Raw genomic sequence first — 12,287 nt, 5'->3', positions numbered from 1 at the left:
AGGAACACCAGGCATCTTCTGAGACAGTCAAGACAAAATCCACATAGAAGAGGATGAACACTTTCTTGACTGCTAGCTCATCTGTTCAGCTGCTGAGCCTCCTGCGGAAGTAACGTTTTACACATATGTCAGTTCATGCTGAGCAGGGTGGCTCTCCTTTGTTTTACACTGCTTGCACATGGCACATCTGTGCCTTTGACACCAGAGATGTAACTTGTTACAAAGGCATGCATGTTTCCTGCTCTATTCTCTTCCACTAATACATATCCAGTAAAGGCTTTAAAACCAAGCATTTTATTTTTTCCCCGCTATAGCTTTTAAGACTATTAAACATTTTGGTCGTGGCTTTCTGAAAAGTTCTCTTGCCACTGTGATGGAATCCAACGTGCTTTGGATTTAATTTAAGAGGGTAAAAGTATGTGAACTATTCTGGTTGAAAAGATAAGTATGTACATATTGCCAATTCCAGGAGATCTTTGAAATTATAAAGAGAAAATCAGGTTTCAAGGGAAGGGGGAACATTCAGAATCTGGGGATAGGCCAAGGGTCATGAGATTCCTGAGAGCTAAATATATGCCCTCCAGCATAAATAATGTGCCTTTTATTGGTTTAAAGGTACTGCTAACCTCAACCTCAAAATCATGAGCAATGGCCTTGTAAATATCTTTAACTAATGATATATGGTAGAGCCTTATTGGGAATCAAGAGATGGTTTGAGAGAGAGAGAGAGAGAGAGAATATTGGAAGCTTCTCAGCAGGTCTAACTCTTTTTGTTCATGCATCAAAGTCTTCAATTATATTAGGCCATAAAGGAACAGGTAAATCTTTCCTTTGCTGAGTTCTTCTCAGAGAGAATCCCAGTAGTAAGGAAAAAAAAAAAAAAAAAAAAAAAAAAACAGAATACCCAGCAATTTAACAATCTATTAAATTAGATTTACTTAATATTATACTCTTAAAGGGTTAGTTGCACTGTAACTTTACTGGAAAGCTCTTGGTTATAATTCTAATTATTATTATAGAATTTTGTTTTCATTAACCCTTTAGCACTGCCTTATTGAGTTAATTTGACACATATTTTATCTTTTAGGAAAAGGATATATAAAATAATCATAAGAGCCTTACAGCAGTAAATGTCCAAAATACAACGTCCAGAATTGAAGAATATCATCTGAAATCTGTATGAACGGGTGGTCTGGGATTTGGCAGAGGAACCATCATTCGGCTACAGCCTGAAGATAAAGAGATACAGAGGAAAATCAAAAGCTAACTGGTAGGGGAGCAGTATGCAAATAGGGCTGTGAGTTGGAGACAGCCTTATTAATTTTCAGGAGAACCTTGTATACAATTTCATGAACAAAGAACACTCACATTACAGATTCCGTAGAGATTCGCTGAGGAATACAAAAGAAAAAAGTAAAACAAAAAACAAAAACACAAGCAGGCGCAAATCCAGTGCTGTGAAAGGAGTGTGTGTGTGTGTGTGTGTGTGTGTGTGTAAGAGAGGACACGTTCACATTTACACTCACACACGTATTAAACCTTGATGCTGTCTGGAGCATATACAATACCAATCACTAGAAATCTGTTTACAGTTTTCTTTTTCTAACACAACATCTTTTTGCAGAGAGCAGGCCTCCTGCATTATTTATATTCAGATGACTTGTATAATAAGGTGCAGGTACATTTCCATTACATTGCATGCATTTCTATAAAGGTACTCAATAGCAAAACTGATGTGGAGACTAATGAATCTTGGCTGAGGAGGGTGGCTTGGTGACTAAGTTAGGCTGCGTGTCATTTTTACATATCACTACGTTATTTTTATTGCCCACAGTTATTTCCTAACATTCATTTTAAAGAATAAGTATCCATGCCCTTATTTAAGATTTTCCATCTTCTGAATGATTCTCAGGATTATTCAGCTGCAAGACACTTCACAGACTTTCAGAAAAACAATTTATAGACCTGAATTCATACTCTTAAGATTGCCCTAAAGTTTGTCCTACAAAGCATTTGTTTGATGAAACAAATGTGTATGCGGGGAGAGAGAGCATAGGATAGATGGGCATCTATCTTTGATTTTAGACATCATTTTCTTGTCCTAAATGCCTTAGATGTTCTTCGTCCTCCTCAAGATCCATCTGTTTATTGTAGAAGCTTAAGAGATATATCTAGCCCCAAAAGTAACAAAAATAACCTTTGGAGAATTAAGTTAGTTTTACTTAAACTCTTTTTAAAATTTTTTGTGGGTAAATAGTAGGTGCATATATTTATGTGATGCATGAAATATTTTGACACAGGCATGCATTGGCATAATAATCATATCAGGGTGACTGGAGCATTTATCCTTTCTTTGCATTACAAATAGCCCAATTATACTCTTTTAATGATTTTATTTTGTTTTAAAATTTCATTATTTTTATGTTTTTTGAAACAGGGTCTTGCTCAGTTTCCTGTGCTGGAGGGCAGCGGCACAAACACAGCTCACGGCAGCCTCAATTCCCTGAGCTTAAAGGATCTCCCACTTCAGCCTACCAAGTAGCTGGGACTGCAGAGAGCTAGGACTTCAGACTACCAGGTAGCTGGAACTACAGGTGCCACCATGTCCAGCTAACTTTTGTATTTTTGGTAGACATGGCGTCTCAGTGTGTTGTCCAGGCTTGTCTTGAACTCCTGGACACAAGTGATCCTCCACCTCATCCTTCCAAAGTGCTCGGATTACAGGCATGAGTCACTGCCCCTGACCTTGTAGTTATTTTTTATTTATTTATTTTACTGCTTAATTTTTATTTTATCAACGCTGAAATTCCAATTCTTTCTTGTTATTTTACTTTAAGTTCTGGGATACATTTGCAAAATGTGCAGGTTTGTTACACATGTATACATGTGCCATGATGGTTTGCTGTACCCATCAACCCATGATCTAGGTTTGAAGCACTGCCTTTGCTGTATCCCAGAGGTTTTGATAGGTCGTGTCACTATGGTTGTTCAGTTTGAATAATTTTTTAATTTCCATCTTGATTTCAGTTTTGACCCAGTGATCATTCATGAGCAGGTTATTTAATTTCGATGTATTTGTATGGTTTTGAGAGTTCCTTTTAAAGTTGATTTACAGTTTTATTACACTGCGTTCTAAAAGAGTACTTGAAGAATTTCAATTTTCTTAAATTTATTGAGGGTGATTTTGTGGCCTATCATATGGTCTATCTTGGAGAAAGACCCATGTGCCATTGAATAGAATGTATATTCTGCAGTTGTTGGAATGTTCTGTACATATCCCTTAAGTCCATTTGTTCCAGAGTATAGTTTCAATCCACTGTTTCTTAGTTGCCTTTCTGTCTTGATGACCAGTCTAGTGCTGTCAGTGGAGTATTGAAGTCCCTCATTATTATCGTGTTGCTGTTTATCTCATTTCTTAGGTCTATTAGTAATTGTTTTATAAATTTGGGAGCTCCAGTGTTAGGTGTATATTTGTTTAGGATTATGATATTTTCCTGTTGGACAAGGCCTTGTATCATTATATAATGTCCCTCTTCATCTTTTTAACTGCCGTTGCTTTAAAGTTTGCTTTGTCTGATATAAGAATAGTTACTCCTGTTCACTTTTGGTGTCCATTTACATAAAATGTCTTTTCCCACCCTTTTACCTTAAGTTTATGTGAGTCCTTATGTGTTAGGTGAGTCTCTTCAAGGCAACAGGTAGTTGGCGGGTGAATTCTTATCCATTCTGCAATTCTGTGTATTTTAATTTAGACATTTAGGCCATTTACATTCAATGTTAGTATTCAGATGTGAGCTACTCTTCCATTTATGGTACAATTTGTTTCTTGTATACCTTGGTTTCTTGTTTTGTCATTTTTGTTTTTTAAATTGTATTTTTGTTTTACAAGTCTTGTGAGATTTTTTCTCTATAGCTCCAGGCTTTGTTTCAAGATTTAGAGCTCCTTTTAGCAGTTCTTGTAGTGGTGGCTTGGTAGTAGTAAATTCTCTCAGCATTTGTTTATCTGTAAAAGATTGTATCAATCTTTCATATATGAAGGTTAGTTTTGTGGGATAGGAAATTCTTGACTGTTAATTGTTTTGTTTGAGGAGACTAAAGATAGGGTCCCCGTCCTTTCTAGGTTGAAGGGTTTCTAATGAGAAATCTGTTGTTAATCTAATAAGTGTTCTTTTTTAGGTTACCTGGTGGTTTTGTCTCACAGCTCTTAAGATTCTTTCCTTTGTCTTAACTTTACTTTGTCTATAACCTGGTGATAATGTGTCTAGGTGATCTTTTTGCAATGAATTTCTCAGGTATTCTTTGTGCTTCTTGTATCTGGATGTTTAAGTCTCTAGCAAGGCTGGGGAAATTTTCCTCAGTTACTTTCCCAAATATATTTTCCAAACTTTCAGATTTCTCTTCTTCCTCAGGAACACTGATTATTCTTAGGTTTGGTCATTTAACATAATCCCAGACTTCTTGGAACCTTTGTTTATATTTTCTTATATTTGTTTTCCTTTGTTGTTGTTAGATTGAGTTAATTTGAAGACCTTGTTTTCAAGCTCGGAATTTCTTTCTTATACTTGTTCGATTCTATTGCTGAGACTTTCCAGAACATTTTGTATTTCTATGACTGTGTCAATTGTTTCCTGAAGTTTTGATTGTTTTTTATTTATGCTATCTATTTCATTGAATATGTCTCCCTTCACTTCTTGTATTATTTTTTTGATTTTCTTACATTGGGATTTGTCTTTCTCTGCTGCCTCCTTGATCAGCTTAAAAACTAATCTCCTTAATTCTTTTTGAGGTAAATCAAAGATTTCTTCTTGGTTTGGATCCATTGCTGTTGAGTTAGTATGATTTTTTGAGGGGTATTGAAGGGTCTTGTTTTTTCACATTAACAGAGTTGATTTTCTGGTTCCTTCTCATTTGGGTAGCCTCTGTCAAAGGGAAGGTCTAGGGCTGAAGACTGTTGTTCAGATTCTTTTGTCCCCCAGGGTGTTCCCTTGATATAGAACTCTCCTTTTCCCATGGATGTGGCTTCATGAGAGTAGAGCTGTAGTGATTGTCATCTCTCTTCTGTATCTAGCCACCCGGCAAGTCTACCAGGCTCTGAGTTGGTACTGGGGGTTGTCTGTACAGAGTCCTGTGATTTGAACCATCTGTGGGTTGCTTAGCCATGGATACCAGCACCTGTTCCAGTGGAGGTGGTGAGGGGGGTGGTAAAATGAACTCTGTCATTCAGTTTAAAATATGTTCTAATTTCCCTCTTCTCTGATCCCTAGATTATGTAGAAATACATTACATAGTTCTAAAATGCCTAAGGATCTTCCAGAGAAACTTCTATTATTAATTTTAATTTAATGTGATTGTGTTGCGAGAACATACTTTGTGTGACTTGGATTTTCCTAAATTTATTGTGCCATTTTTTTATGTACTACCATATTCTAGTATATAAAAAATGGCACAATAAATTTTAGGAAAATCCAAGTCACACAAATCCAATGGCACAATAAATTTAGGAAAATCCAATATTCAGTAAATATTCATGTGCTCTTGAAAAGAATGTATGTTCTTTTGTTGATATAAGTATTCTGTAATTGTCAATAGATAAGTTGGCTGATACTGTTAAGTCTTGTATATTTTTGATGATTTTGTGTCTATTTGTTCTACCAATTATGAAGATAGGGTTATTGAGATCTTGAGCTATAATTTGGCTTTGTTTCTTTCTCCTTGCACTTACATCAATTTTTGCTTCATGAATTTTGAAGGTCTATTATTAGGTACATAAACATTTATGAATGTTATGTCCTTTGGATGAATTGGCTCCTTTATCAGAATAAAATGACCTTCTTTATCCCAAGAAATATTCTTTGCCCTGAATTCTACTTTGTCTGACATTAACATAGCCACTTTAGATTTTTTAAAAACTAATGTCAGCAAAGTATATCTTTCCTGTCCTTTTCCTTTTTTGTCTATTTGTGACTCTGTGTTTAAAATATTTTATTTGCATACAGCATAGAAGTTATATGGTTGAATTTAATATGATTTTAACTAAAGTGACAATTTTTGCCTTTCATATGGGAAGTTTTGACAACCAACCTGCAATGTGATAGCTAGGATGTAGTAAGGTTTGAGTCACTCATCTTGCCATTTGTTTTCAACTTTTCCCATCTTTTTTTATTCCATTTTTCTTCATTTTCTGCTTTCTTTTGTATTAACATTTGTTTAATATTTTAATTTAATACATTTTGCTGCTTCTCAGCTATAACCCTTTGTTTTGTTGTTTTAGTAGTTGATATAGAATTTATATTATATACAATTAATTTATGACAATTTACTTTTAATTGAAGTTATGCCACTTCATATAAAAGAATATTAAAAAACTATACTTCTATTTTTGTCCTTTTTGAATTTTATGCAGTGTTGTCACCTTTAACAAATCCCCATAACTTTGCTATTATTTTTGTTTAAACAATGATCTTTCAAAGAAGTATAAAAAACCATAGATATAAATATTTAAAAGCATAAATGACACACATATATAGGTATAAACATACAGACACATACATGTAGCTGCCTATATCATTACCATATTCAATGTTTCATGTCTGTTGGTGAAGATCCCTATTTTCATCTGGTGTTATTTTCCTTTGCCTTAGGAGCTACCTTCAACATTTCTTGTTATGCACATCTGCTGATACTTTTTTTTTTTTTTACAATTTCTATTTATGAAAATGCATTTCATGTTTACTTTTGAAAAATATTTTCACTAGATATTTAGGGTGAACATATTTTATTTGACCACTTAATTTTGTTCTCTGCTTTCTTGTCAGTTACATTATTTCTGATGAGAAATATACTATAATCATCATCTTTACTGTTCTGTATGTAACATGCTGCCTTCCTCCACTTCCTGGCTATCTATATAATTTAGTCTGTGTCACTGTTTAGTGATTTTATGATGTTGCATGTTTGTACAGTTGTCTTTATTACAATTGGAGTACAAAAAATTCATTGAACTTCTTTGGCCTGTGGATTTATAATTTTCTGCAACTTTATAAAATTTAGGCCAGTATTTCTACCAATATTGTTTCTGCCCTGGCTCTTTTAAGAGATTACAATTATTTAGTCATATATATATGTGTAAGGAAATCAGGATTCAAATCCAGGCTGTCTGACTCCAGTCCCCATTTTTTTAAATTCATTTTTTATTTTAGAAATTGTAATTTTATAGAAAAGTCATAAATATAGTACAGAGGATTGCTTTATGATGTGCCTAGTTTCCTTTCTTATTAACATCTTATATTAGTATGGACCTTTTATCACAATTAAAGAACCCACATTAATGGATTACTAGTAAGTAACATGCATATTTTATTCAGAGTCCCTTAGTTTTTCTGTATTTTATATGTTTCAAAATCACCAGATACCATAAGAATCATATGATATTTACCTGCTGTATCTCTTTCGGCATTTCTTGAATGAGACAGTCTCTTAGAATCTCAGCTTTTCCTTGACTTTGATGATTTTCACAGTTTTTAGGAGTACTGGCCATATATTTTATGCAATGTCTTTCGACTTGGTTTTATCTGATATTTTTCTCATGATTAGACTGGGGTAATGTGTTTTTTTTTTTTGTTTTTTTTTTTTTTTTTTTTTTTTTAGGAAGAGCATAAAATGTTCTCATCATATCATGAGTGCATACTGTAGACATGACATAGTTGTTTACATTAATCTCAGTTATATGGCTGAGGTAGTATTTGTCGCTTTTCCCCATGGTAAAGTTACTCTCTCTCCCCCCAGTTTTTGTACTGTTTGTAAGGAAGTCATTGTGTGCCATCTCCACATAAGAAGTGGGGTATTGGGCCAGGCGTGGTGGCTCACGCCTGTAATCCCAGCACTTTGGGAGGCCGAGGCGGGTGGATCACGAGGTTAAGAGATAGAGACCATCCCGGTCAACATGGTGAAACCCCGTCTTTACTAAAAATACAAAAAATTAGCTGGGCATGGTAGCACATGCCTGTAATCCCAGCTACTCAGGAGGCTGACGTAGGAGAATTGCCTGAACCCAGGAGGCGGAGGTTGCGATGAGCCAAGATTGCGCCATTGCACTCCAGCCTGGGTAATGAGTGAAACTCCATCTCAAAAAAAAAAAAAAAGTGGCGTGTTATGCTCCACCTCCTCAATAGGAGAATAGCTACATTGATTACATGGAATTCTGTATGAAGGACTTGTCTATTAACCACATTTATTTATGTATTCAATAATTTATTTATATCAGCAACAGACTTAGGGAAAATTATTTTATACATTGGGTTATAATTTAATACTACTTTATTTTGTTTATTTTTTCAAGCTTTGGCCATTTGAAGCTGTTACTATCAATGCCTGTGTTCCTTCAACATACCTTCATTATTTTTTTTTTGGTGGGAGACACTTTTTTACTTTCTGGCATTATATGATGCTTCAAACTGATTTTGCATATTTTCTATTTCAGTCATAAAACCAATGATTTCTCCAAAAAAAACACCTTAGCTTCCTTTATTAGAGAATGGTACTAGAGACCAAGATCTAAGTTTTATAGTTTTCATAGCTACTGTTTATAGCCTAAATCCTTCTAAATGGGAAAGGCATAATAATTAAGTTAACCATAGAGAACATTGGAGAATACCAAAGGGAGCCCTTAGAGTAGGGAAGGACTTAAATACTATATAAAATAGGAATAACAAGAATGGATGATAGATAAATCATAATATTTAATCACCCATCAAATATATAACCTGATGCACAACTTCACTAGAAAATAGAGAACTACAAATTATCAAGGAGAAAACTGTCTTTTCCAGCTGAGAAGTGTGAAGGTAGTTTGTGGCTGAATAATGCTGTCACCAAGAACAACTAGGAAAAATGGATAAAATAGAAAACAAAATCTGACTTAAGCTATTAAAAAGTTTCTGAGGCAGCTAGAAATTGAGGAAGGCAGGATCTAACAGAAGAGAACATTTCAGAAAGGTAAACGACATTCAGTAGCTGCATATTTTAACCTTGGTGTCTTTGTGAATTCTGAATAGTAGGCAAGAAGCTAAGAATATGCAAAGGGCCCAGAAAGAGCATCTGTTTGTTACTAAAGGCAGAGAAACCAGTGTATAACTGGAACTTTCAAGGAATTAGTGAGAAAACCCAAGTTAACAAATAAACTAATTAAAATGAAAACCCAGATAGTTGAGGAGCTAATGCTTTGTTGAGAAAGTAAGAGAATAGCACTGTGACTTACAAATACATATTTGCAAAATTCTTAAATTGCACATTACAAGACATCAAGAAAAACTTCTCTGAAACAAAGCTGAGGATTGGCAGCCTTTGGTGATAAGGAAACAAAGATTAGAGTTTAGGACCTAACAGAAGAAATGGCCACAGGCAACACCACAGTAAAAGAGACTTAACCTAAATTCAAGTTAGTCTCAAGTAAACTTATGTCCTAAGAACTTATATGAATAGGATCTCAGTATTTCTGCTTAACAGAGAAAGGGTGAAATTTCTCTTGAAAAAGATAGTATCATCCATATCACCTATAATGTTTTCATCATACTATTGATTATTCAATAAGAATTACTGGGCATATTGTAAGACAGAAGTAAATTACCAAAACCCAATATGATAAAGAAAATACTAGAAATAGACAAGTTTACCCAGACATTGAGGTAAATAGATAATGAAATTTAAAGTAATTAAGATTAATATGTTCAATATATAGTAAAATAAAATAGTTAGAAAACAGAGTTTTATCACAAGACAAAATCTGTAAAACTAATCTAATTAATATTACAAAACTGAAAAAAAACCCACAATAAACAAAACCAAGAACTTAGTAAATAGGTTTAGCCACAGTTAGACATGGCAGGAGAGAGGATTCATGACATGGAAATTAAGTCACTAGAAATAATTAGCATGAAGCAGAGGGGCAGAAAAAGAAAACACATAAGACCAACCTTGTAACAAAAATATAAAATGCAGCACATTTAAAAAGTTCATGCAACTGGAATCACAAGATTAGAGTCACAGAAAGGGAGTAAGAAATGGGAAGAAGCAATCTTTGAAGAAATGCTGGATGCACAATTAAAAAAGAAATCAATCCACAATTCATGAAGTTTCTGCAAATCCCCAGCAGAATAAATGCAAAGAGAATCACACCAATACACAAATAAAGTAAAGCTCTTGAAATATACAGGACAAAAAAAAAGAGCAATCTGAAAACAGTGACATTTGGGGAGGAGACTGCCTTCAAAAGTATAACAGCGGTAAGGTTTGTATATAGCTCAACAAAAAGTTTGGAGACAGAAAATTACATGGGTAAACATAAATTAAATTTAGCCAAAAAACCATATTTTTAAACACATGTGGAATTAAATTTGTAAAAATAGTAATATAAACCACAGGAGTAGGTAAATGAAGTTAACATATTTGAAGTTTTAGCATTGTTGAGAAAGTGGTAAAAGTAATAATGTATATTAGACTATAATAAATTAAAAAATGCATGTTTTGATCTTTAGGGTAATTAAGAAAATAATAATAAATACTAACCTAATTTATTAAAGGAAAAGGTACAATAATAATATCAGAATATGTGATTAAGATATAAAAAGGCAAGAAAAATTAAAACATAGAACAAAATACCAAATTTACTTTCATGATATTTTTTAAGTTGAGCAATTCCAAGTGTTAATAAGGATCAGGAGAAATGAAAACATTCATTTACATTTATAAGAAAAACATAGATAATGCTTCAAGACACAGTGTTGAATATTACATTATGAATTATATAAAACACACATGTATACAAAACACTTTATATTCTTCTAGGATAAAACCAAGGACACATATTAAACCCTAGAAAGGATACTAATGTATGTGGGGGTAGAATTAGAATGGGCTTAAAATATTTTGTGGTATGAATTAAAAAGATAACTAACTTTCTATACCAGAAACTCCTATTTGAAATAAATAAATAAATTTTAAAAAGCTACAATTGAATGTAATAACCACCTTAATAAGAGTCTCTTTCTGTGGGCTGCTCCACAAGTTCTGGTACAAATATATGCACATTCCACCTAAATATATATGTATACACGAATGTAAGTATGTATTCATTTATTTATGAATTCAGTTATTCAATTATTTGTTATAGCCCATACATCGTTTGAAGAATATCTAGTGTCTCCCTTTGAGTGTTTATTCCTTCCAAATTACTGTCACTCCTTTATTGAAAGTCAAGCAACAATAACTATCTTAATCAATCTATTATGAACATCGCTTACTGTTGATGGCCAAGCCAAAAAGTTCAATCTGTATCGTGCTTCTGGGAAACTTCTCAGTCTAGGTTGCAGTTGTCTTTTAATGAAAGGACTAGAGCTCACATATTCTATCATCTAATTTCAAAGGTGCTACAAATATAAATTCCAAATATTAAAGCTATTTAGCTTATATTTACCATTCTGAGAGTTCTAAGGATGAAAATGCTTTCCAATATTTCCATGCCATAATGCCATGCCTGAATACCAAACGAGACTTTATATCAGACTTGGGACGCTAACCTTAACTCTCCCCTGACTCACGGTAATTTTATTCTCATTAGTCTCATTTCTTACACTTTGGATTTGCTCAAAACCAGCCAGGTCCTCATGATTTAGGTCATCTCATTTTGAATCTTAGGACACAGGAGTAGGTTATTAGGCCCTATTCTTTCTGGAGTTTGTTGGAATTATCTGTATATTTCAATCCACCTATTTTAAATCCAGAGATTAAAGTGAAATTCCATTTCTCTCTTTAATCCAGAAAGTAATCACCTCTGCATATTGGATATTTCAAACCAGAAAAGGGAATTTTGGCTTTCTGTGTCCAACACAATGGCTATCTACTTGTCTTGTGGTGTTGTAACCAAAAGTGTCTAACACAAAACTTTGAAAGATCTCTTCTAACTGACTCCATTCCTAGATTCAGTAGGTGCTGCCATTCCATGTACTCTCCTTAATGGAAGAGTAAATTTCTTTTTTGAGGGATCACATAAGAGGACTAACTTATCTAGGAGTAGAGAGCCAGAGAAGATTTTCTGAAACAAGTGATATCATAACCTGGCCTCTGAAAGATAAGAATGAGTCAGCTTTCTCTAAGGATGAAGTCAAACTGTACAGGTGCATACACTAATGTTAAAAAGTGCCAGTTATACTCAGCAACACATCAGTGGTTCTGTGCAATTGAAAGCTAGAATAGTAGAGCATTCAGAATATTACTAAGACATTGACCTGAAG

Source organism: Sapajus apella, unplaced genomic scaffold (assembly GCF_009761245.1).
Source record: "Sapajus apella isolate SASKATOON/1434 unplaced genomic scaffold, GSC_monkey_1.0 scaffold31, whole genome shotgun sequence".
Classification (NCBI taxonomy): Eukaryota; Metazoa; Chordata; class Mammalia; order Primates; family Cebidae; genus Sapajus; species Sapajus apella.
Note: the sequence above shows the minus strand (reverse complement) of the source record.